At 39.2% G+C, this 25,705-nt stretch overlaps 1 long non-coding RNA gene across 1 annotated transcript; it reads right to left on the reverse strand.

The window, feature by feature from the left end:
- Nucleotides 1-342: 342 nt before the first annotated feature.
- Nucleotides 343-25,519, reverse strand: LOC109551138 (uncharacterized). Its single transcript, XR_004521739.2, has 4 exons — nucleotides 24,659-25,519; nucleotides 23,083-23,220; nucleotides 8,452-8,649; nucleotides 343-911 (listed from the first exon to the last, which is right to left on the reverse strand). It is a non-coding gene; the product is annotated as an uncharacterized lncRNA (long non-coding RNA).
- Between the last annotated feature and the right edge of the window lie 186 nt (nucleotides 25,520-25,705).

The raw sequence follows: 25,705 nt of genomic DNA on the forward strand, positions 1-25,705 counted from the left end.
GTGGAGGTGACATTTACATACCACAAAATGCTTACAGATACTTTAAAACATACAAAATTTTACCTATCTTTATGTGAATGTATATGTGATAATGTATTATCAGCATGATTATAAAGTCATGAGACTCGTGTGCCATTTTATTTTGAAGTCACATCATACCCCTAAACGAAATAGCAGAATACAAATCTATATGCTGTGATTTCACCATGTAAAAAAGAATATCTTTGTATAGAATAAGACTGGAAAGTAAGAACATGGGAAAATAAAAATGGCTTATTTTTAGAGTGGTGCAGTTTTTGCAACGTGATTTTTTTTTTTTTTTTTTTTTGCGGTACGCGGGCCTCTCACTGCTGTGGCCTCTCCCGTTGCGGAGCACAGGCTCCGGACGCGCAGGCTCAGCGGCCATGGCTCACGGGCCCAGCCGCTCCGCGGCATGTGGGATCTTCCCGGACCGGGGCACGAACCCGCGTCCCCTGCATCGGCAGGCGGACTCTCAACCACTGCGCCACCAGGGAAGCCCCGCAACGTAATTTTTAAAAAAATTATCAATAGTGTTATCAAGTTGGAGAACAGTTTTTTTTAAAAATAAATCAATTTATTTATTTATTTATTTATTTAATTTATTTTTGGCTGCATTCGATCTTTGCTGTGCGCCGGCTTTCTCTTGTTGCAGCAAGCGGGGTTACTCTTTGTTGCCATGCGCGGGCTTCTCATTGCGGTGGCTTCTCTTACTGGGGAGCACGGGCTCTAGGCGCAGGCTTCAGTAGTTGTGGCTCGCAGGCTCTAGAGCGCAGGCTCAGTAGCTGTGGCGCACCGCTCCGCGGCATGTGGCATCTTCCCGGACCAGGACTCGACCCATGTCTCCTGCATTGGCAGGCGGATTCTTAACCACTGCGTCACCAGGGAAGCCCCTAGTTTTTTTATTATAAGAGAATAGCAGAAAATAGATATTAAATTCACAGATTAATGAATGAGAAGAGAAAGGGCTGATGTTGTCTTGTATCTCAAAGTTTCTAGAAAATCATTTCCATGAAAACTTTTCCCAGGTCCAACCAATTTGAATGTGGAAAGCATTTTTTTTCCCCTCTCTGAAAATAGACACAGAAATCATTGAGTACACCTATAGAAAGGCTGACCCACAAAATGTCCATTATACTTCTACACATTAGGCATAAATTATAAGCCAAGGGGAATGTGGGCATATAATTTTAGGAAAATTAACTCAAGATCTTTTCCATTTTCAAATGAATTGTGTCCTAAAATTGACCTGCCTGTGGTATAGGTATGTGCTCTTTTCCACCTTTCCTTTCACAATAGTCTTTCTCCCACTTTACAAAAGGAAGGCGTACCTGTCACCATTTACCTCACTGTGCAAAACCCTCCAGACAGGCAAACAAAAAGACTATGCAAAATAATTGGTCTCTGGGAAGCATCTTAATCACAAATCAAGTCACTAAATTCACACGCTAAGGCTTATACTTATTTCTGTTAAAGGAGAAGCTAGGGGTTCGAAATGGAATATTTGGTTCTTGTTGAGGTGTATCTAACTCAGTGTGAATCTAGGACTTTTATTTAATGACTTTGCCTCTTCTATTCCTTAACTATTGTCAAAGGATGCAGCATTTTTTAGAAGTTCCATGAGGGGAAAGCAAAGACAGCATTGGTGAAAAGTACTGAAGTGTGTAAGCAGCTTTTTAAAAACAAGCAATTCTTTTAGGCTATTCTTAACACTCATCCTTAGGCCATATCATTAGCTGGAGAGAAAAGCATGTTCAAACTGAATAAGCAGAACAAGCCTGTGGCACTGACTCTTCAACATAATTTGAGGGTTTTCTGGGACTACTGTATATGATTTTAGATGAAAATTTTACTTAATTTGTTTAAAATTCAGTGTGAATCAATAAGCTACAATCTATTTTATAAAGCATATAATGAAAAATTTATTCCAGCTATAGTCAATATTCATCTTATTTCAACTAATTCAATATTTAGTATTTTCTAAATCCTAATAAAAACAAAAAATAAAAGTAGATGCCAGCTGCGAGGCCAATTAGTTTTAATAGTATCTTTCTTTTTTATTAGATACACAAGGAAAGTTTGAACATAATATCTAAGGAATTAACAGGGCTATTTCTGATTTTTGTACATGATTCTTATTCTGAAAAGCCAAACACTTGTATTTGATACATGGCACACATCTTTAACAAAAAGCATGCAGTGACTTTTATCACACTCCTTGCTTAATAAGTAACTTACCTGTAACTTCAGCTACACATGCTAGTTCATTATTTCAAAATAGTAATAAAGAAATAGCGTATTCCTTTCATCTGGTTTTATAACATAAAAAGGAAAAACGCCAATTATATTAGATATACATTATTTTAATCTCAAATTCTTTCAGTAATGTTGCCAGATACTATCTATAATTTACTTCACAATGCTTTATAATCTTTCTTGAAACATACAAATACATACTGTATATGTATTAAGTAAAGTTGGGGGAGGAAAGAAGCCAGACTTTTCTCACAAACGAAGTCTGATTTACATGGTTTCTCTGACCGAGAGGACTGATTTTACCAATTAGATTACATGATGTACTCATAAATTAAATGTATTCACAAATTAAATGAGTAAAATCTATCTCCACAATTTTGGCAAAAATATATTTAAATCACGTTATAAAAATAGCATTTTATTAATAAATATATTGAAAAGGGTGCTTTGAAATTTACATTATTTCTATTACCTCAACCCTTTTTTTTCTTTTATTTTTTTATACAGCAGGTTCTTATTAGTTATCCATTTTATACATATCAGGGTATACATATCAATCCCAATCTCCCAATTCATCACACCACCACCAACACCATCACCACTTTCCCCCCTTGGTGTCCATATGTTTGTTCTCTGCACCTGTGTCTCTATTTCTGCCCTGCAAACAGGTTCATCTGTACCATTTTTCTAGGTTCCACATATATGCGTTAATATATGATATTTTTGTTTTTCTCTTTCTTACTTCAATATGTATGACAGTCTCTAGGTCCATCCACATCTCTACAAATGACCCAATTTCATTCCTTTTTATGGCTGAGTAATATTCCATTGTATATATGTACCACATCTTCTTTATCCATTCATCTGTCGATGGGCACTTAGGTTGCTTCCATGACCTGGCTATTGTAAATAGTGCTGCAATGAACATCGGGGTGCATGTGTCTTTTTGAATTATGGTTTTCTTTGGGTATATGCCCAGTAGTGGGATTGCTGGGTCATATGGTAATTCTATTTTTAGTTTTTTAAAGAATCTGCATACTCTTCTCCATAGTGCCTGTATAAATAAATATTCCCACCCACAGGGCAAGAGGGTTCCCTTTTCTCCACACCCTCTCCCGCATTTGTTGTTTGTAGATCTTCTGGTGATGCCCGTTCTAACTGGTGTGAGGTGATACCTCATTGTAGTCTTGATTTGCATTTCTCTAATAATTAGTGATGTTGAGCAGCTTTTCATGTGCTTCTTGGCTATCTGTACGTCTTCTTTGGAGGAGAGTCGATTTAGGTCTTCTGCCCATTTTTGGATTGGGTTGTTTGTTTTTCTAATATTGAGCTGCATGAGCTGTTTCTATATTTTAGAGATTAATCCTTTGTCAGTTGATTCGTTTGCAAATATTTTCTCCCATTCTGAGGGTAGTCTTTTCGTCTTGTTTATGGTTTCCTTTGTTGTGCAAAAGCTCTGAAGTTTCATTAGGTCCCATTTGTTTATTTTTGGTTTTATTTCCATTACTCTAGGAGGTGGATCAGAAAGGATCTTGCTGTGATTTATGTCAAAGAGTGTTCTTCCTATGTTTCCCTCTAAGAGTTTTATAGTGTCTGGTCTTACATTAGGTCTCTACTCCATTTTGAGCTTATTTTTGTATATGGTGTTAGGGAGTGTTCTAATTTCATTCTTTTACATGTAGCTGTCCAGTTTTCCCAGCACCACTTATTGAAGAGACTGTCTTTTCTCCATTGTATATACTTGCCTCCTTTGTCATAGATTAGTTGACCATAGGTGTGTGGGTTTATCTCTGGGCTTTCTATCTTGTTCCATTGATCTATATTTCTGTTTTTGTGCCAGTACCATATTGTCTTGATTACTGTAGCTTTGTACTATAGTCTGAGGTCAGGGAGTCTGATTCCTCCAGCTCCGCTCTTTTCCCTCAAGACTGCTTTGGCTATTTGGGGTCTTTTGTGTCTCCATATAAATTTTAAGATTTTTTGTTCTAGTTCTGTAAAAAATGCCATTGGTAATTTGATAGGGATTGCATTGAATCTGTACATTGCTTTGGGTAGTAGAGTCATTTTCACAATATTGATTCTTCCAATCCAAGAACATGGTATATCTCTCCATCTGTTTGTTTCATCTTTAATTTCTTTCATAAGTGTCTTGTAGTTTTCTGCATAAAGGTCTTTTTTCTCCCTAGGTAGGTTTATTTCTAGGTATTTTATTCTTTTTGTTGCAATGGTAAATGGGAGCGTTTCCTTAATTTCTCTTTCAGATTTTTCATCATTAGTGTATAGGAATGCAAGAGACTTCTGGGCATTAATTTTGTATCCTGCTACTTTACCAAATTCATTGATTAGCTCTAGTAGTTTTCTGGTAGCATCTTTAGGATTCTCTATGTATAGTATCATGTCATCTGCAAACAGTGACAGCTTTACTTCTTGTTTTCCAAATTGTATTTCTTTTTCTTCTCTGATTGCTGTGGCTAGGACTTCCAAAACTATGTTGAATAATAGTGGGGAGAGTGGACATCCTTGTGATCTTAGAGGAAATACTTTCAGTTTTTCACCATTGAGAATGATGTTTGCTGTGGATTTGTCATATATGGCCTTTATTATGTTGAGATAGGTTCCCTCTATGCCCACTTTCTGGAGAGTTTTTATCATAAATGTCTGTTGAATTTTGTCAAAAGCGTTTTCTGCATCTATTGAGAGGATCATATTGTTTTTATTCTTCAATTTGTTAATGTGGTTTATCACATTGTTTGATTTGCATATATTGAATAATCCTTGCATCCCTGGGATAAATCCCACTTGATCATGGTGTATGATCCTTGTAATGTGTTGTTGGATTCTGTTTGCTAATATTTTGTTGAGGATTTTTGTATCTATTTCATCAGTGATATTCGTCTGTAATTTTCTATTTTTTAGTATCTCTCTCTGGTTTTGGTATCAGGGTGATGGTGGTCTCATAGAATGAATTTGGGAGTGTTCCTTCCTCTGCAATTTTTTGGAAGAGTTTGAGAAGGATGGGTGTTAGCTCTTCTCTAAATGTTTGACAGAATTCACCTGTGAAGCCATCTGGTCCTGGACTTTTGTTTGTTGGAAGATTTTAAATCACAGTTTCAGTTTCATTATTTGTGATTCGTCTGTTCATAGTTTTTATTTCTTCCTGGTTCCGTCTTGGAAGGTTATACCTTTCTAAGAATTTGTTCATTTCTTCCAAGTTGTCCATTTTATTGGCATAGAGTTGCTTGTAGTAGTCTCTTAGGATACTTTGTATTTCTGCGCTGTCTCTTGTAACTTCTTCTTTTTCATTTCTAATTTTATTGATTTGAGTCCTCTCCCTCTTTTTCTTGATGAATCTGGTTAATGGTTTATCAATGTTGTTTATCTTCTCAAAGAACCAGCTTTTAGTTTTATTGATCTTTGCTATTGTTTTCTTTGTTTGTTTTTCATTTATTTCTGCTCTGATCTTTATGATTTCTCTCCCTCTGCTAACTTTGGGTTTTGTTTGTTCTTCCTTCTCTAGTTCCTTTAGGTGTAAGGTTAGATTGTTTATTTGAGATTTTTCTTGTTTCTTGAGGTAGGCTTATATAGGTATAAACTTCCCTCTTAGAACTGCTTTTGCTGCATCCCATAGGTTTTCAATCATCGTGTTTTCATTGTCATTTGTCTCTAGGTATTTTTTGATTTCCTCTTCGATTTCTTCAGTGATTTCTTGGTTATTTAGTAATGTATTGTTTAGCCTCCATGTGTCTGTGTTTTTTAAGTTTTTTTCCATTGTAATTGGTTTCTAATGTCATAGTGTTGTGGTCAGAAAAGATGCTTGATATGATTTCAATTTTCTTAAATTTACTGAGGCTTGATTTGTGACCCAAGGTGTGATCTATCCTGGAGAATGTTTCGTGCGCACTTGAGAAGAAAGTGTAATCTGCTGTTTTGGGATGGAATGTCCTATAAACAATAATTAAATCTGTCTGGTCTATTGTGTCATTTAAAGCTTGTGTTTCCTTATTAATTTTCATTTTGGATGATTTGTCCATTGTTGTAAGTGAGCTGTTAAAGTCCCCCACTATTATTGTGTTACTGTTGATTTCCTCTTTTATAGCTGTTAGCAGTTGCCTTATGTATTGTGGTGCTCCTATGTTGGGTGCATATATATTTATAATTGTTATATCTTCTTCTTGGTTTGATCCCTTGATCATTATGCAGTGTCCTTCCTTGTCTCTTGTAACATTCTTTATTTTAAAGTCTATTTTATCTAATATGAGTATTGCTACTCCAGATTTCTTTTGATTTCCATTTGCATGGAATATCTTTTTCCATCCCCTCATTTTCAGTCTTTATGTGTCCCTAGGTCTGAAGTGGGTCTCTTGTAGACAGCATATAGATGGGTCTTGTTGTATCCATTCAGCAAGCCTGTGTCTTTTGGTTGGAGCATTTAATCCTTTCATGTTTAAGGTAATTATCGATATGTATGTTCCTATGACCATTTTCTTAATTGTTTTGGGTTTGGTTTTGTAGGTCCTTTTCTTTTCTTGTGCTTCCCACTTAGAGAAGTTCCTTTAGCATTTGTTGTAGAGCTGGTTTGGTGGTGCTGAATTCTCTTAGCTTTTGCTTGTCTGTAAAGCTTTTGATTTCTCCATTGAATCTGAATGAGATCCTTGCTGGGTAGAGTCATCTTGGTTGTAGGTTCTTCCCTTTCATCACTTTAAGTATATCATGCCACTCCCTTCTGGCTTGTAGAGTTTCTGCTGAGAAATCAGCTGGAAACCTTATGGGAGTTCCCTTGAATATTATTTGTCACTTTTCCCTTGCTGCTTTCAACAATTTTTGTCTTTAATTTTTGCCAGTTTGATTACTATGTGTCTCGGCATGTTTCTTCTTGGGTTTATCCTGTATGGGACTCGCTGTGCTTCCTGGACTTGGGTGGCTATTTCCTTTCCCATGTTAGGGAAGTTTTCAACTATAATCTCTTCAAATATTTTCTCTGGTCCTTTCTCTCTCTCTTCTCCTTCTGGGACTGCTATAATGCGAATGTTGTTGTATTTAACGTTGTCCTAGACGTCTCTTAGGCTGTCTTCATTTCTTTTCAGCCTTTTTTCTTTAATCTGTTCTGTAGCAGTGAATTCCACCATACTGTCTTCCAGGTCACTTATCCGTTCTTCTGCCTCAGTTATTCTGCTATTGATTCCTTCTAGTACATTTTTCATTTCAGTTATTGTATTGTTCAACTTCTTTGTTCTTTAATTCTTCTAGGTCTTTGTTGGACATTTCTTGCATCTTCTCGATCTTTGCCTCCATTCCTTTTCTGAGGTCCTGGATCATCTTCACTATCATTATTCTGAATTCTTTTTCTGGAAGGTTGCCTATCTCTACTTCATTTAGTTGTCTTTCTGGGGTTTTATCTTGTTCCTTCATCTGGTACATAGCCCTCTGCCCGTTCATCTTGTCTATCTTTCTGTGAATGTGGTTTTTGTTCCACAGGCTGCAGGATTGTAGTTCTTCTTGCTTCTGCTGTCTGCCCTCTGGTGGATGAGGCTATCTAAGAGGCTTGTGCAAGTTTCCTGATGGGAGGGACTGGTCGTGGGTAGAGCTGGCTGTTGCTCTGGTGGGCAGAGCTCAGCAAAACTTTAATCTGCTTGTCTGCTGATGGGTGGGGCTGAGTTCCCTCCCTGTTGGTTGTTTGGCCTGAGGTGATCCAACACTGGAGCCTACCTGCTCTTTGGTGGGGCTAATGGCAGAGTCTGGGAGGGCTCACGCCAAGGCGTACTTCCCAGAATTTCTGCTGCCTGTGTCCTTGTCCTCACAGTGAGACATAGCCACCCCCCGCCTCTGCAGGAGACCCTCCAACACTAACAGGTAGGTCTGGTTCAGTCTCCTGTGGGGTCACTGCTCCTTCCCCTGGGTCCCGATGCACATACTACTTTGTGTGTGCCTTCCAAGAGTGGAGTCTCTGTTTCCCACAGTCCTGTCAAAGTCCTGCAATCAAATCTCGCTAGGCTTCAAAGTCTGATTTTCTAGAAATTCCTCCTCCCGTTGCCAGACCCCTAGGTTGGGAAGCATGATGTGGGGCTCAGAACCTTCACTCCAATGTGTGGACTTCTGTGGAATAAGTGTTCTCCAGTTGGTGAGTCACCCACCCAGCAGTTATGGGATTTGATTTTATTGTGATTGTGCCCCTCTTACCATTTCATTGTGGCTTCTTCTTTTTCTTTGGATGTGGGGTATATTTTTTGGTGAGTTTCAGTGTCTTCCTGTCGATGATTGTCCAGCTGCTAGTTGTGATTCCAGTGTTCTCACAAGAGGGAGTGAGAGCATGTCCTTCTACTGTGCCATCTTTCTACCTCAACCCTTTTTGGAAATATTGGGTTGAAAAAGGTGCCACTAAGGAAAGGAATAGCAATGATATGTTAAATTTTGGTAAGACCTTTATTATATATTTCCCAGAAACTGAGGAAGTGAATGGCTCTAATGACTGGGTAATAAATTTCTGCAAGTGGTAGTTTTCTTTCTTTTTTTTTTTGCCTTTGATAGAATTTTAAAAGGAACAATCAAGTTAAAGTTGATATACTGTTAAAAGTAATTTTTGAGACTAGATCCCTTTGTTTTTGTGTGTCTTTGTTTGTTTCTTTGGCTTATATTTCAGTCATGCAAAGAAATAAGTGATGTTGCCAAAAGAAGACTTCTTCAAGTCCGTTCCGTGTATGTATTGAACAATTTTTCCCAGTGCTTACATCTATAAAAATAAAAAATAGACATAGAATTGATGGAATTAATGAACTGAATTGTTAAAAGCCCCATTCATCTTGTAAAGAAATGCATTTCCTGTAAATTGGTGCAGCCACTATGGAGAACAATATGGAGGTTCCTTAAAACACTAAAAGTAAAGTTACCATATGATCTAGCAATCCCAGTCCTAGGCATATATCCAGAAAAGATGAAAACTCTAAGTTTAAAAGATACATGCACCCCGATGTTCGTAGCAGCACTATTTATAATAGCCAAGACTTGGAAGCAACCTAAGTGTCCAACCACAGATTAATGGATAAAGAAGATGTGGTATATATGTACAATGGAATATTACTCAGCCATAAAAAAGAATGAAATAATGCCATCTGCAGCAACGTGGATGGACCTAGAGATTATCATACTAAGTGAAATAAGTCAGATGGAGAAAGACAAAATCATATGATATCACATATGGGGAATTATAAAAAATGATACAAATGAACTTAGTTACAAAACAGAAACAGACTCAGACATAGAAAACAAACTTAGCTTACTAAAGGGAAAGGTTGGGGAGAGGGATAAATTAGGAGTTCGGGGTTAACAGATAAAAAGAACTACATATAAAATAGATAAACAACAAGGACCTACTGTATAACACAGGGAACTATATTCAATATCTTGTGATAACTTATGGAAAGAATCTGAAAAAGAATATATACATGGCTTCCCTGGTGGTGCAGTGGTTAAGAATCTGCCTGCCTTTGCAAGGGACATGGGTTCGAGCCCTGGCCTCGGAAGATCCCACATGCCGTGGAGCAACTAAGCCCGTGTGCCACAACCACTGAGCCTGCGCTCTAGAGCCCACAAGCCACAACTACTGAGCCCACATGCCACAACTACTGAAGCCTGTGTGCCTAGAGCCCATGCTCTGCAACAAGAGAAGCCACGACAATGAGAAGCCTGCACACCACAACGAAGAGTAGCCCCCACTCACCACAAGTAAAGAAAGCTCGTGCACAGCTACAAAGACCCAACACAGCCAAAAATAAATAAATAAATATTTTAAAAGTATATATATATATATATATATATATACAGCAAATTGATTCATCATATATATATATGAATCACTTTGCTGTACACCTGAAACTAACACAACATTGTAAATCAACTATACTTCAGTTTTTAAAAATTCATTCCCAATATAGTTTTACTTTTTGTCAATTTATCAAAATTGTTTTATTATTTATGTTGTTTTAATTAATTGTATAAAGCTAATAATTGTCAACAAGAAGAAATTTTTTAAACACTTAGAGACTTATAGGAAATTAAAAACTAAAAATCAATTTTGTAGTGTAGAAATAAAATGATCCAATCAATGAAAGAAAATCCAAGCATATCATTATATTACTTTGGGATAAACTTCTGTGGGGAAATTAGAAATATGTGTTCTAGAAGAAAAAAGAACAGTGTGAAATTCCTAGCTGTTGGAGAAGAATTTAAGTATTTTTAAATGGATGATGGTATTTATATTTCATCAAATATATGGTATTTAGTCTCCATTCCATACATTGAAAAGAGTGGTGGAACACTTTTATTTTTAAATGACAGTATTTATGAGATGCCATAAAATATATCCTTTGCAATTATTTAGACTTATGATGAAAATTCTTATATGTCAACTTTAAAAGTTGATATGAGGGAACATGGGGTTTTTAAAAATGAACTTAGTGATTATGTCAGTGAAAACATTTGAAGACCACTGTAATAATTCCCAAGTAACGCATGATATTTCACAGATGCTCCCAGCTGAAAGACTGTTGTTGATTTCTACTGTGGTCTAATCTCTGCCCTCTTGTTAAACGAAATCCACCAGGACTATTTGGAAAATACTTGCCAAGAAGCACTTAAACTCTGAAGATTGTAATGAATTGAGGTCACTGCTGCCTTCAGTAGTTTATTTAATAGTCATGACCCTGGGCTTCCCTGGTGGCGCAGTGGTTAAGAATCCGCCTGCCAATGCAGGGGACACAGGTTTGATCCCTGGTCTGGGAAGATCTCACATGCTGCGGAGCAACTAAGTCCGTGCGCCACAACTACTGAATCTGCGCTCTGGAACCCGCGAGCCACAAATTCTGAGCCTGCATGCCACAACTACTAAAGCCCACGCACCTAGAGCCCATGCTCCTCAACGAGAGGAGCCACTGCGAATAGAAGCCCACACGACAACCAAGAGTAGCCCCTGATCACCGCAACTAGAGATAGCCTGCGCACAGCAATGAAGACCCAATGCAGCCAAAAATAAATATAAGTAAATAAGTAAATTAAAAAAAAAAAAAAGAAGCTCATGGGCAAGAATGTTAATTTTGAATGCCCAGAGTTTCAGCTGTAAACAGAAATGACTAAATAAAATATCATTCACAATTTTAAAAAAAGAATACATGGGGCTTCCCTGGTGGTTAAGAATCCGCCTGCCAACGCAGGGGACACGGGTTCGATCCCAGGTCCGGGAAGATCCTGCATGCCGCGGGGCAACTAAGCCCGTGCACCACAACTACTGAGCCTGCGCTCTAGACCCTGTGGGCCACAACTACTGAAGCCCGTGGGCTTAGAGCCCGGGCTCTGCAACAAGAGAAGCCACTGCAGTGAGAAGCCCACGCACCGCAACGAAAACCCAACGCAGCCCAAAAAATAAATTAATTAATTAAAAAAAAAAGAATACATGATTCACTAAGGTTGAGACAGGGACATTTCGGGAACCCCAATTTATATTTTATGTCAATTATAGCAAGTACATCTTAGTTCAATACTTTAATGTGTCAATTTCAGTGAATACAACAGATTTCCAAAATGAAATGGTTGAGTCCCAGTTTAAGAAGGCATCTGGCTAGGTGTCCATTAGCTTCTCCCAACAACCCATTAAAATTCCTTAAATGACTTAGGAAAAGATTAAGACTGTTAACAACAGGTGGATAAGGTAAATGGCATCTGTAAGGAAACTAAAACACAGAATTTAAAACTACATTAGAAGCAAGAAAAAGCTGAATGGTATGGAGGGCAAACTTTAGAAGCTTTCTTAGAAAACAGAGGAAATGAACAAAAGATATGAGAATGAAGAGAGATGAGATCATAGACTCAAAGGGCAGAGAATGGAGATCTGACAGCTACACAGTTGTGTCAAGGAAAATATGAGACTTTAGGGGCATAAACTCACAAAGGCAAGAGAAAAAGTACAGGCAGACAATAGCACTAAACTTTTGGAAAAGGGAGAACAAATAAGAGTGGTAAATATTTAGCAGATCAGAGAAGGGTGCATCCAAAGCCACAGTGGAGAAAGCTGAAAACAAACCCAACATATACCACTGAGTCGTCAAAAGGCTCAGGAATTTGTTGCAAAAGGTACCTATGAAACAATTGGCTGAACCTTTAAGAAGCAGTTTGATTCCCTTGCCCACACTGAGTGGCCAGGTGACTATCCCCTCCAGCCCTGGCAAAAGACTGGAGGTTTGTCTCTGAAAAGCGTAAACACAGAGTAAGGCTGAGAGCCAGAGTATAGCACCGAAGCTAAGAAGATTAGGGGATGGTGGCACGCTGCATGCTTGCTCCCCTAGGTCTCTTCCCTGACTGGGTCCTCCAACACAGGTGACCAGGTCTTTGCCCTCCAGGCGGGATATTAGTATCTTCTCTGGGAAAATCTGACTAGCCTAGTTCTGAAGAAATGGGCTTTAGAAATTCACCTGCCTTTTGGCTTATAGTCAACAAATCCTATCTAAGCACTCAGTTTCCAATCAGCTTTTCAAATTCTCAGTCTTAAATGTGAATACACAACCAAGGATTATCAAATGTTAAGGAATGCCTTGAATATTAAATAAAGAGACCAAGTCAACCAAATAAAGAGTAAAAGGCAACTTTTTTTTGTGATGTGGACCATGTTTTTAAAGTATTTATTGAATTTGTTACAATATTGCTTCTGTTTCATGTTTTGGTTTTTTGGTTACGAGACAGGTGGGATCCTAGCTCCCTGACCAGGGATCGAACCTGCACTCCCTGCACTGGAAGGCAAAGTCTTAACCACTGGACTGCCTGGGAAGTCCCATAAAAGACAATTTGAAGGAAGCAGACTATGTAAGGAAAAGAAAACTTAAAAAAAATCATTAATCCACGAGGAGATATTATGTTCATGAAATAAGAACAAGATCATATTAGCTACTGGGAAGCAGCCGCATAGCACAGGGAGATCAGCTCGGTGCTTTGTTTCCATCTAGAGGGGTGGGATAGGGAGGGTAGGAGGGAGATGCAAGAGGGAGAGGATATGGACATATATGTATACGTATAGCTGATTCAACTTGTTATACAGCAGAAACTAACACACCATTGTAAAGCAGTTATACTCCAATAAAGATGTTTAAAAAAAAAATTGTGTCCAGGAATTCCATAGGAAACCTGGGTATCTTCTCTATCATTTTTTAAAAGCAACAGAAGACATTCACAAATAATCTCAGCCTCATATCTCTATCTGAGAGATGACTCAAAAAAACCCTCAAAGATCATGTTATAAAAGAACTCTCTGGTGGTATTAAAATAAGGTGAACAAAGAATTTCATCAATGTATTTTTATAATTGTGGTTTCAAAACAATTCAACTGTGAAAAATTATTGAAAGACAAAACAATAATTTCATAATAGTAGCAACTAACATAAAGTGTTAGTCTCTGGTCTAAATGATTTACATGAATTACCTCTTTTAACCCTCCGAACAGCCCAATGATGGTAGATACCATAATTATGTCTATTTTACAGATGAAGAAACTGAAGCACAGGGGAGTTTAGTAATTTGCCTAAAGTCACACAACTAGTGTACTTGCTATTTAACTAGGTCTCTATGCTGTGACCCTGAGATTGGAACTCTGCTAATCATATTTCCTAGACTTCCTTGCGAACTGGCTCCCTGTGTCTGCTAATAAGAGGCACTGGAAGAAAATTGTAGATAGAGAGTAGGAAAGAAGGCTTGTGCTTTCTGTTTTCTAGTACTGTCAATATTGTTCCACCATTAGCAGCAGACAGTTGGCTCTAGCTCCCAACTTCTTTGGGCACTCCTAGCATGAATCTTGCTTTGCCCCTCAGAGGAATCTTCAGCAGGGGTGGGGCAGGGAACCCTCTCCTCCTCTGAAATCCAAGCACCAGCTGCAGAGAGCCTCCCCTTAAAGATCTGAGCACCAAACCTACAGGGCCTCTCCTCTGAGCTCCTAGGTTCTAGAAACTTGATTTCTTCCTTTTGTTCTCACAGTCCTAAAGGTTGAAGCTTCTTCCTGCAGTTACTAATCTCTGGTTTACCTTAGCTTCTTGTTTTTTCCTTTTAGTCTTCTAACTCCTCTGTAACCAATTCCCTGTATTTAATATCTTCTGTTTGAAATACTTAGTGTGTTTCTGTTTTTCTAATTGGACCTTGACTTATACAGTTAGTAAATGACAGGGCTGGGATTCAGATCCAGTAGCCTGACTCCAGAGCTCATACTCTTAATTGCTATTCATATTATTCTAAGTGCTTAAAAACAAAACAAAAATAAGACAAAAAAGTAAACATGACTTTAAATAACCCTTGGGACAAAGAGGGACCAAAAATTGTAAAATGTAATTGGAGTATTTAGGTCTTAAATAATGATTAGAGAAAAATTAAAACACTGTGACACACAAAAGCTATATTTATTGAGGGTGAAGCTCTTAGCTTTAAATGGTTTTATTTTTAAACAAGAAAGAAAAAAGCAAATACACCAAATATTTATCTAAATAATTAGAAACATAATAAAATAAACCAAGGTAGGGAATTCCCTGCCTGGCAGTCCAGTGGTTAAGACTCGGTGCTTTTACTGCCATGGGCCTGGGTTCGATCCCTGATTGGGGAACTAAGATCCCAAAAGCCACATGGTGCAGAAAAAAAGATAAAATAAACCAAGGTAAAACCAAAGGAAAAACAAAATATAAACAAAAGTAGAAAATATGCAAGTCTCATGTCTACTTTTGCTTATCATTTTACCATTTTTTAAAATCCTCAGTGCCTGGCAGACCTCAGAGCTCCTTGCACGTAGTGGAAGAAGTCGGTTTTAATGCAATATTTTCTCTATCAACTAAAACTATTCACACACACATACATAGGTAATATACATGCATACTGAAAATGACAGGGAGGATATCCATCTAACTGTCGTAGGGTTTACTTATGAGTAATGAGATCAATTATTTTTATTCTTCTTCCTTCTGCTTTTCTTCTTCCTGCTTTTCTATATTTCCAAATTTTACAAATGATTATGCATTATCATAACTAGAAAAAATGTTTTTAAAATAACCTTTCATCAAAAAATTTTAGAGTCCTTTGTTATAAAGCAGAAACTAACACACTATTGTAAAGCAATTTTACGCTAATAAAGATGTTTTAAAAAAAAATTTTTAAAGGCCTAAGATCAAATTGGGGAAAAGTGTTTTCCATTTATGTGACAAGGGTGTTTTTTTTTTTTAAATTTATTTATTTTTTTAGCTGCATTGGATCTTCGTTGCTGCACGTGGGCTTTCTATAGTTGCTGTGAGCGGGGGCCACTCTTCATTGCAGTGCGTGGGCTTCTCATTGCCGTGGCTTCTCTTGGTGCGGAGCACGGGCTCTAGGCACATAGGCTTCAGTAGTTGCGGCACGCAGGCTCAGTAGTTGTGGCCTACAGGCTCTAGAACGCAGGCTCAGTAGTTGTGGCGCACGGGCTTAATTACTTCGTGGCATGTGGGATCTTCCTGGACCAGGGATCGAACCCGTGTCCCCTGCATTGGCAGGTGGATTCTCAACCACTGCACCACCAGGGAAGCCCAAGGGGTTTTAATTAATAACATTAATATATAAAGACCGGCACATCTAATCTAAAGTAGTCACTCAGACAATTTCTATCATATCACTCTAGTCTAATTATATTATGGTATTTACCATTATCCAACATTTTTCTTGACTTGTTTGTTCATTTACTGTGTTTTCCTTACCTTGACCCTAACATAGGCTCTCTTACAAGGAGAAACCTTGTTTATCTTGTTCCACATCAAATTGCCTATTCCTAGAACAGTGCAGTACATGCGAGGAGCTCAGTATATACCAACTGAATAAATAAAAGAGTACTTTCAATCAATTCTTAAAAATGAATGCTCCAACAGAAAAACTGTATAACAATGTGATTTTTAAATGAAGAAATATACATATCCAATAAGTTTTAGACTATAAACTCTGTAAGGAAAGGAATATGTCTACCTATTTATCATTATATTTCCAGTTCCTAACACAGTTTTGACATGAAATAGATACTTAATAAAACAATCAATGAATAAATGATTGAACATAATGTTAAAGAAAAAAATTTCATGACACTTGTCAAAGACAGTAAAGAAGACTTTATTCAGGAGGGACTATTGCAATGAGGATTTGGTGGTAGGGAAGAGAAACCAAGCTCAAATCCAAATCCAATCAGGATAAGTAGAGATCTATAGCCAAAGGGCAGCGTGGATGGAAAATTACTAAGAGGAAACATCAAGGCTAGGGGGAGTCTTGCTGGTCAGACTCAACAGGATTCTTGCCTTAAGGCGGCCCAAGGTGATAAGATATTGAGAGTGAAGGATAAGGAATGTGACCAGATTTCCAGAGTGATCATCTATCAGGGGTGAGGGATTTTCACTAAACTGGCCCAGCAGAATTCTTGCTGAAACTGGACTAACTGGGCCAAGAACCGAGCCCAAGGTCAAAGTCTAGTCAAAAAGAGGACTCAGGGCTTCCCTGGTGGCGCAGTGGTTGAGAGTCCGCCGGCCGATGCAAAGGACACGGGTTCGTGCCCCGGTTCGGGAAGATCCCACATGCCGCGGAGCGCCTGGGCCTGTGAGCCATGGCCGCTGAGCCTGCGCGACCGGAGCCTGCGCTCCACAATGGGAGAGGCCACAACAGTGAGAGGCCCGCGTACCAGAAAAAAAAAAAAAAAAAAAAGGACTCAGAGGAGGAGCTGATTCAAGTTTGGTCAAGGAGAGTCTTTCTCAATGAGTCTTTGAAAAATGTTCACTAACTTAAACAATGACAATTAAAGCGACGAGCACCATCTCTACTTATCAAAATTTAATAGAGGGGACTTCCCTGGTGGCGCAGTGGTTAAGAATCCACCTGCCAATGCAGTGGACATGGGTTTGAGCCCTGGTCCAGGAAGATCCCACATGCTGCAGAGCAACTAAGCCATGTGCGCCACAACTACTGAGGCTGCGCTCTAGCGCCCACGAGCCACAACTACTGAAGCCCGCGCTCCTAGAAGCCTGTGCTCCACAACAGGAGAAGCCACCGCAATGAGAAGCCCACATACCACAAGGAAGAGTAGCCCCCTGCTCGCCACAACTAGAGAAAGCCCGCACGCAGCAACGAAGACCCAATGCAGTCAAAAATAAATAAATTAATTTAAAAAAATGTAATAGATCTCTCTCTCTCTCTCTTTTTTTTTTTTCTTTTTGTTTTTAAAGACAGGTCACCGGTAGAGAGTGACTGGGGGCTTTTTTTTTTTTTTTTTTTTTGCGGTACGCGGGCCTCTCACCATTGTGGCCTCTCCTGTTGCGGAGCACAGGCTCCGGGCATGCAGGCTCAGCGGCCATGGCTCACAGGCCCAGGCGCTCCGCGGCATGTGGGATATTCCCGGACTGGGGCATGAACCCGTGTCCCCTGCATTGGCAGGTGGACTCTCAACCACTGCGTCACCAGGGAAGCCTGGGGGCTATTTTATTGTATTTTATTTATCTACTTATTTTGACCATGCTGTGTGGCATAAGGGATCTTAGCTCCCTGACCAGGTATTGAACCCATGCTCCCTTCATTGGGAGTGCAGAGTCTTAACCATTGGACCACCAGGGAAGTCCTAGATTTCTCTTTACACTGTACAAACTCAGTGTTCACAAGGGTATGGAAATACTTAGGATTTAACGTCTTCTTTTAAGACCAAAAACTTCTTGAGTTACAAGGAGTATATCTATTTTGTTCATTGTAATAAACTTTCAAAGGCATAGCCCAGGGCCTCCCTGGTGGCACAGTGGTTGAGAGTCCCCCTGCCGATGCTGGGAACACGGGTTCGTGCCCCGGTCCTTGAGGATCCCACATGCTGCGGAGCGGCTAGGCTCAGAGAAGATCCCACATGCTGCGGAGCGGCAAGGCGTAGCCCATGGTGGGCGCTTTAACATTTGTTAACTGCATCACTGAGTGGGGAGCAAATCAGTATTAACTTTCCTAGAGGGTACTTTGGCTCTATAGCTGTAAAAACATTCATACCTTTTGACCCAGTTATTCCATTAAAAAAAAAAAATCATAGCCTTAGGAAAAAAGTCAAAGAAGCACAAATAAGGATATTCATCCTAATCATATACAGTAAGTCCCCTGCATACAAACCTTCAAGTTGTGAACTTTCAAAGATGCAAACATGCAGTCCATCAACATCAGGCATGAGTGAAATTGAAGCTTGCCCTCTGTCTCCTATTGCTGACGATCCTTCAGCTCTACCATCTCCCACCTCCTCTCCCTCCTCCAGTCAGTAACTCTTCTTGCCTCTTCACTTGATGCCAGCCCCTGTATGCCAGCTGTTGTACTGTACTACTCTACTTTTTAAGGTACAGTACAGTAAGATTAAAAATGTTTTCTTTATTTTTTGTATTTGTTTGTTTTTTATGTATTATTTGTGTGAAAACTATTATAAACCTATTACAGTACAGTACTACGTAGCCAATTGTGTTAGTTGGGTGCCTAGGCTAACTTTGTTGGACTTAACGAACAAATTGGACTTACGTATGTGCTCTCAGAATGGAACTCATTCGTATGTAGGGGACTTACTGTATGTATAACAGTAAAATTTTAAAATAAAACAATACAGTATTCAAAGAACATATTATTAAGAGCAGTCATTAAAAATAATGCTTCTGAAAAACATGTAATGAAATGGGAAACTATTAAATGAAAAAAAAAGTACCAAATATGTATTGTGATCCAATATGGTAAAAAAACAAAACAAAACAAAACAATTTATAAATGGAAAAATGCTAAAAGGAAATGATCAAAATGTCAATAGCACAAATAAATGGAAAGATATTCCATGCTCATGGATTGGAAGAATTAATATTATTAAAATGTCCACACTGCCCAAAGCAATATACAGATTCAGTGCAATCCCTATCAAAATTCCAATGGCATATTTCATAGAAACAGAACAGAAAAATCCTAAAATTTGTATGGAACCATAAAAGACCCTTTATAGGCAAAACAATCTTGAGAAAGACGAACAAAGCTGGAGGCCTCATGCTCCTTGATTTAACTATATTACGAAGCTATAATAATTAAAACAGTATAGTATTGGAATACATACACATAGATCAATGAAATAGAATACAGGGCCCAGAAATAAATGCATGCACGTATGAAAAGGAGCCAAGAACATACAATGGGGAAAGAACAGTCTTTTCAATAAAATGTTGGGAAAATGGACAGCCACTTGCAAAAGAATGAAACTGGACCCCTATCTTATACCATACACAAAAATCATCTCAAAATGGATTAAAGATTTGAAAGTAAGACATGAAATCATAAGACTCCTAGAAGAAAACATAAGCTACTTGACATAGGTCTTGGCCATGATTTTTTTGAATCTGACTCCAAAAGCAAAAGCAACAAAAGCAAAAATAAACAAGTGGGGCTACATTAAACTAAAAAGCTTCTGTACAGCCAAGGAAACCATCAACAAAACAAAAAGGCAACATACGGAATGGGAGAAAATATTTGCAAATCATCTATCTAATAAGGGGCTAATATCCAAAAATATAAAGAACTCATATGACTCAATAGCATAAAACAACCTGATTTAAAAATGGGCAGAAGATATGAAGACGTATGTTTCCAAAGAAGACATATGGATGGCCAATAGGTACATGAAAAGATGTTCTACACCATCAGCCATCAGGGAAAGGCAAATCAAAACCACAATGAGATATCACCTTACACCTGTTAAAATGGCTATTATCAAAAAGACTAGAAATAACAAGTGTTGGTGAGGATGTGGAGAAAAGGGTATCTTTGTGCACTGTTGGCAGGAATGTAAATTGGCATAGCCACTATGGAAAACAGAAGGAGTTTCCTCAAAAAAATAAAAAATAGAACTACCATATGATCCAGCAATTCCACTTCCTGGTATTTATCTGTAGAAAATGAAAACACTAATTTGAAAAGATATATGCACCTCCCTGTTCATTGTAACATTATTTACAATAGCCAAGGTATGTTAACAACCTAAGTGTTCACTGATGGATAAATGGATAAAGAAACTATGATATATATACACAATGGAATATTATTCAGCCATAAAAAAAGGAAATCTTGCCACATGTGACAATATGAATGGACCTCAAGGGCATTATGCTAAGTGAAATAAGTCAGAGAAAGACAAATAGCATGTGATCTCTGTTATATATATATGTATATATCTCTTAGATGCAGAGAACAGATTGGTGATTTCCAAAGGTGGGGGTGGGGTGAGGGGGCATGGTGGGAGAAACAGGTGATCTGTTTTCTTCCTGTTGTTGTTTAAACAAATTGAGTTTTAATAAAAGATGAGGACTGAGAGCTGCCTATTGGACATATTAATGTGGAGAATTGTTGGAGACAGCAAGAATAGACAATCGTATTGAGGTGTTTTTGCAGGAAAGAGGTACAGAAAAATGAGGTAGTTGCTGGAGAAGGATGAAAATTCAAGGTAAATTGATGTTTAACTAATGACATCAAAATGAACTGCAGGAGAAGGTGGAAATATGAGAGACCTAGAATGTTTCACCTGCCTTTCGTGTTATCCAAGAGGACTGAATATCCTATACACTTTATTCATCCATTGAGATTTACTGGTATCTAACTTGGACTTTCAGGTCTAGCAACAGTTTTGATGAAGGAATTCTGCTAAGAGAACATTTCTATGGTTAATCAGACTATTAGAATTCTATCTAATTAGGACCCTGATAAGAAGCATTGAATATGTTTCAGCAATTTTGTTTGATTTTTCGTTAAATTACTAATTCATTTGTTCAAAGTATTTGTTGAGCACTCACTACGTATGTGTGAGTCAGTTGCTAAGGACAGAAAGATGAATGTGGTGTAATCCTGAAGGGATAAACATGTAAACCAGTAACGACAGTACAAATTGATACGGGCTATAAATGAAGGTATAGTCGTCCCTCAGGATCTGAGGGGGATTTGTTCCAGGACCCTTCTCAGATACCAAAATCTGCTGATGCTCCAGTCCCTTACATAAAATGGTGCAGTATTTGCACACAACTTATGCACAAGAGATGATACTTTAAATCATCTCTAAATTATTATAAAACCTAATACAATGTAAATGCTATGTAAATAGTTGCTGGCCAAGGTAAATTCAAGTTTTGCTTTTTGGAACTTTCTGGAATTTTTTTTTTCTGAATATTTTCCATCTGTACTTGGTTTAATCCTCAGATGTGCAACCGTCAGATACAGAGGGCCAACTGTACATTCAAAGTGCTGTAGTAACAGTAAATAGCAGAACACAGCAGAAGGGGTAGTTGAAAGATTTATAGGGCAACTAAAGGGAGAAAGGGGATTTAGAGTTACAATAGGGCATTGGACTGGAAAATGTTGAGAGGTCCTTGAAAATTTGAGCTTCATGAAAACAGTGAATGCAAAAAAAAAAAAAAGTCAATAGCAATTATCTCTGAGTGATTTTTATTCTGAGTTGACTTCTTCATACTTTCTTCAATGATTATATAATTACTTTTCTAACCAGAAAACAAAACAAAACCAAAAAAATCCAAGAAATCTTTTTAAAGAAAAGAAATGGTTGTTACTATGTCCCTTCTGCTAAACAGGGGCTCTCAAACTTGAAAATGCATCAGAATCGCCTGGATGGTTGGTGAAAAGAGATTGTCACCTCTGCCCCTCCCTCCGATTCAACAGATCTAGGTGGGGCCTGATAATTTGCATTTCTAATAAGTTCCACTGGACTAAAAGATTGCAATATAGAATGGCTATATGGTACAGTGAAAATGAGTGGGTTTTGAGGTCAGGTTGTGATTCTGGTTCTGCCCTTTGCAGGCTGTGTGTAGCAACAGTTGACATACTTTAACCACACTCAGCCTGTTTCCACATTGATAAAATAAAAGTAACACACACCTCAGAAGTGTATTGTGAAGGCTGAATGATATGATTAAATATCCAATGCAGTGCAGGCCTTAGTTAAGGTCCTTAAATAATGTTGGTCCCCTTCCCTTTGATTTCCTCTACGGATGAACCACACATTTGCCATAACTAGGTTTACTGTGACATGGTTTAGTCACATCACAGGTCAAATCATTTCCTCCGAACCTAACAAACCATGCACATCCCTCTGCTACTAACAAAATCTTCATTGTTCATTTATAAAATTGGGGATAATAGTATAATAGTGTCTACTTTGCACAGGTGCATCCATGAGGGTTAAACAAGATACTATGTTAAGTGCCTAAATCAGTAATTGGCATGTGGAAGATGTATAGTAACTTTCCTTTCCCTTTCCCTTTAATTGGATATTTCTCCATAGTATCTCCTTGACCAAGTTCAAAATGGTCTAGAATAACTCAAAACAACTTTTCCACCCTAATCAAATTGTTTTCTGTGTCACATTTAATTTGAAGTCAATTATTTGGTTTATTTAAATACTGGTAAGGACAGACTATATAAACTATTGTACTGGATGTTCAAGGAGATAAGTAGAAGACTGTTACCTGATTCTGAGTAGTTGGTTGAGGTGACAATATACTTGAAAAGCTGCAAGGCCAGGGAGGACAAATCATACAGAAATAAGTGTGGTAGGAGTTTTGAGATTACAGTGGTTGATCTGATTATTTTACACTAAGATCTAGAGAATTACTGAGTTGTAAGAGAGCTATGGCTTTATGGCTGAGAAAATAGGTCCAGAGAGCTAAGTGGTCTAGGGGCACAGCTATGGAGTGGCAGGGGTTTCCTGTCTCCCAGTCCTGTGCTGCTTATAGATATGTTTCTTACCTTGAGGAGGCAGTTTGGTGTAGCTAGTTAAGCACTGGGTTCTGAAGCTAAGATGCTTGGATTTGAGTCCTGGTTTTTCCAGTTACTATCTGTGTGACTTTGGGCAAGTCACTTATCTCTATGCTTCAGTTCCTCCATCTATAAAGTGAAAATAATAATAGTACCTTATTTCATAGGGTTGTTGTGAGGATTCACTAACTTAATATCTGTAAAGCATTAAAAACTGTAGTTTTGACATTGTAACTGCCATTAGTCTCTAAGAGAATGGAAGACAAGAAGTCCAGTCTTCTGTTTTTTCCTTCTTTTTCTTCTTCTTTTTAAAACTTCCTCCCTCAGATTCTGATCAAAGCGTCCACATGAGTGCTCAAAAAATACACGTTAGCTACCTTAATCTTATAAGATAAAAACACATTTTTGTATCTCAGAAGTAAGACTTGGGATTTGCATAAGTCAGGCCTAGTCTGGTATCAGGAAAGTCTAGAGAAGTAAAAACTGAGATAGCAACAGATTCCAGGATCCAACAGGGCTTCTTTAAAAAAGCCAGGCAAGGGACTTCCCTGGTGGCGCAGTGGTTAAGAATCCACCTGCCAGTGCAGGGGACACGGGTTCGATCCCTGGTCCGGGAAGATCCCACATGCCGAGACGCAACTAAACCCATCTGCCACAACTACTTAGCCTGCGCTCTAGAGCCTGTGCGCTGTAACTACTGAGCCCCCGCGCTGCAACTACTGAAGCCCATGTGCCTAGAGCCCGTGCTCTGCAACAAGAGAAGCCACAGCAATGAGAAGCCCACGCACCGCAGCGAAGAGTAGCCCCCGCTCTCCACAACTAGAGAAAGCCCACGCGCAGCAACGAAGACCCAACGCAGCCACAAAAATAAAAGAAATTAAAAAAAGAAAATAAAAAAGCCAGGCAAGATCAATAGATGCAGAGAAAGATGGAGGTCAATGAATCTAATTTCAAATATGCTTTCCCATCTATTTTAAGATCTATTCCAAACTTCCTTGGAGAAAAATCTAGACTTTTAAGGAAAGTGCAGCGAACATGCCCCCCCCGTGGGCTTGCTTTGAGGGAATGTTTCAGCAGGTGCTGCATTCTGCCCTGGAGGTGGCTGCATGGATTTGTGAATCGAGGTGACAACACTGACTCCCTGAAAAGATGCTTTCTCTACACAGGAACTTTAACTGATAGTTTAACTACAGTGATACTACTTGAAACACAAGGAAGAAAGAGGAAGAGGAGGAGGAGAAAAGGGAGAAGGAAAAGAGGGAGGAGAAAAAGAGAAGGAGGAGGAAGAAGAGGAAGAAGCAGTAGAAACTGCCGTCAAGCCAGTCACAACTCAGTTCAATAGTCATTTTAGAAAAAGCAAGAACCATCCCCCCCACCCCCCCTCCGCCCTGGAGCACCTTTCTCTACGCTTCTCAAATCCTGCTGAAAAAATTCTGGGAGTAATTTACAAGCCAAGAAGGCTGTCGCAGAATTAGGGAGAGCAGGTGGAGGTGAGAAATAACCTATATTGAGGGACTTGAAACATCATGGATTTGGGGAGGGGGGATGGGCAAGGACTTGGCACTACCTTCAGCATCATCTATAAGGAAATCTAGGGATGGAAGAAGGTTCCAAGAGGGGTCCCAAATCTTCTGCATTTTGCAGATGCAAATCACATCGTCCACCTCCACTCTCGGCACTCGGGCGGTATCAGGATAAAATAAGCATCAAAAGGGGAATCTTGAAGTGAAAACAAATAGCAGAAGGTCAGCCTAGAGTTCTTGTGTGGGAGTGGCTTAACAAAGGTCAGCACAGCCACAGCATCAGAAAAGGTGGAAAAGGCCACCGACAGACGAGCCCCAAAGTTTGGGGTTTGGGTCTCCTGGTACCCTACGATTTGCCCCGCACACACACCCTTTAAGTTTCTCAGTTTGAGTCTCGCCTGTAGACTTCCTGAAAAGATACGGTCTTATTAAGCGTTCTCACAGCGCCTAGCTCAGAGCTGACCCGTGAGCCGGTTCTCAATAACGTCTGGGAGCAAAAGCAGCTTTTGAAGTTGGAGGAGGAAGGGCTCTGGGTTTATTTATGTTAGGGTTGGCTTTCGGGTGTGGCCTGGCACCAACTGCCAGCAAAAATTTCCCGATCACCTCCGGTCTTCCACCTCTGCCCAGGTGACGTCGGTAAGCCCCGCAGGACCAGCTAGAGCTAAGCGGCTAAGCCGCGTCCTTCAGGTGTCAGTCTCGATCCGTTCGGAAACCACAATCCCCAGAATCCCTTGGGCAGGGAGGTCAAGTCGCAAATAAGATGGCTCCAGAAGGGTGGGACATGCAGCAGGGTGGAAACCCTGGTCCCTGGCAGTTTCTTTACCGGATGTGTTTAAATAACTGAATCCCCACAAATGCACCACTCCAGTAACCACCTCCGTGGCCGAGGAGGCCACCGCAGCCGCCTCGCTCGGTCTTCCAGGGGCATCCTGGGAGTTGCAGTCCAGTCGCTGGGCTGCGCCGAACAACCTTTCCCATAGTGCCCTACGGGTCGGGCAATTTCAACGTTCTTTTCCAAAACTCTCTCCGCACTGAGATCCCCTTTCCCCAGTCCCCTTCTCTCCGATAACTCCTTCCCGTCTGTGGCGACA

Source organism: Tursiops truncatus, chromosome 14 (assembly GCF_011762595.2).
Source record: "Tursiops truncatus isolate mTurTru1 chromosome 14, mTurTru1.mat.Y, whole genome shotgun sequence".
NCBI lineage: Eukaryota > Metazoa > Chordata > Mammalia > Artiodactyla > Delphinidae > Tursiops > Tursiops truncatus.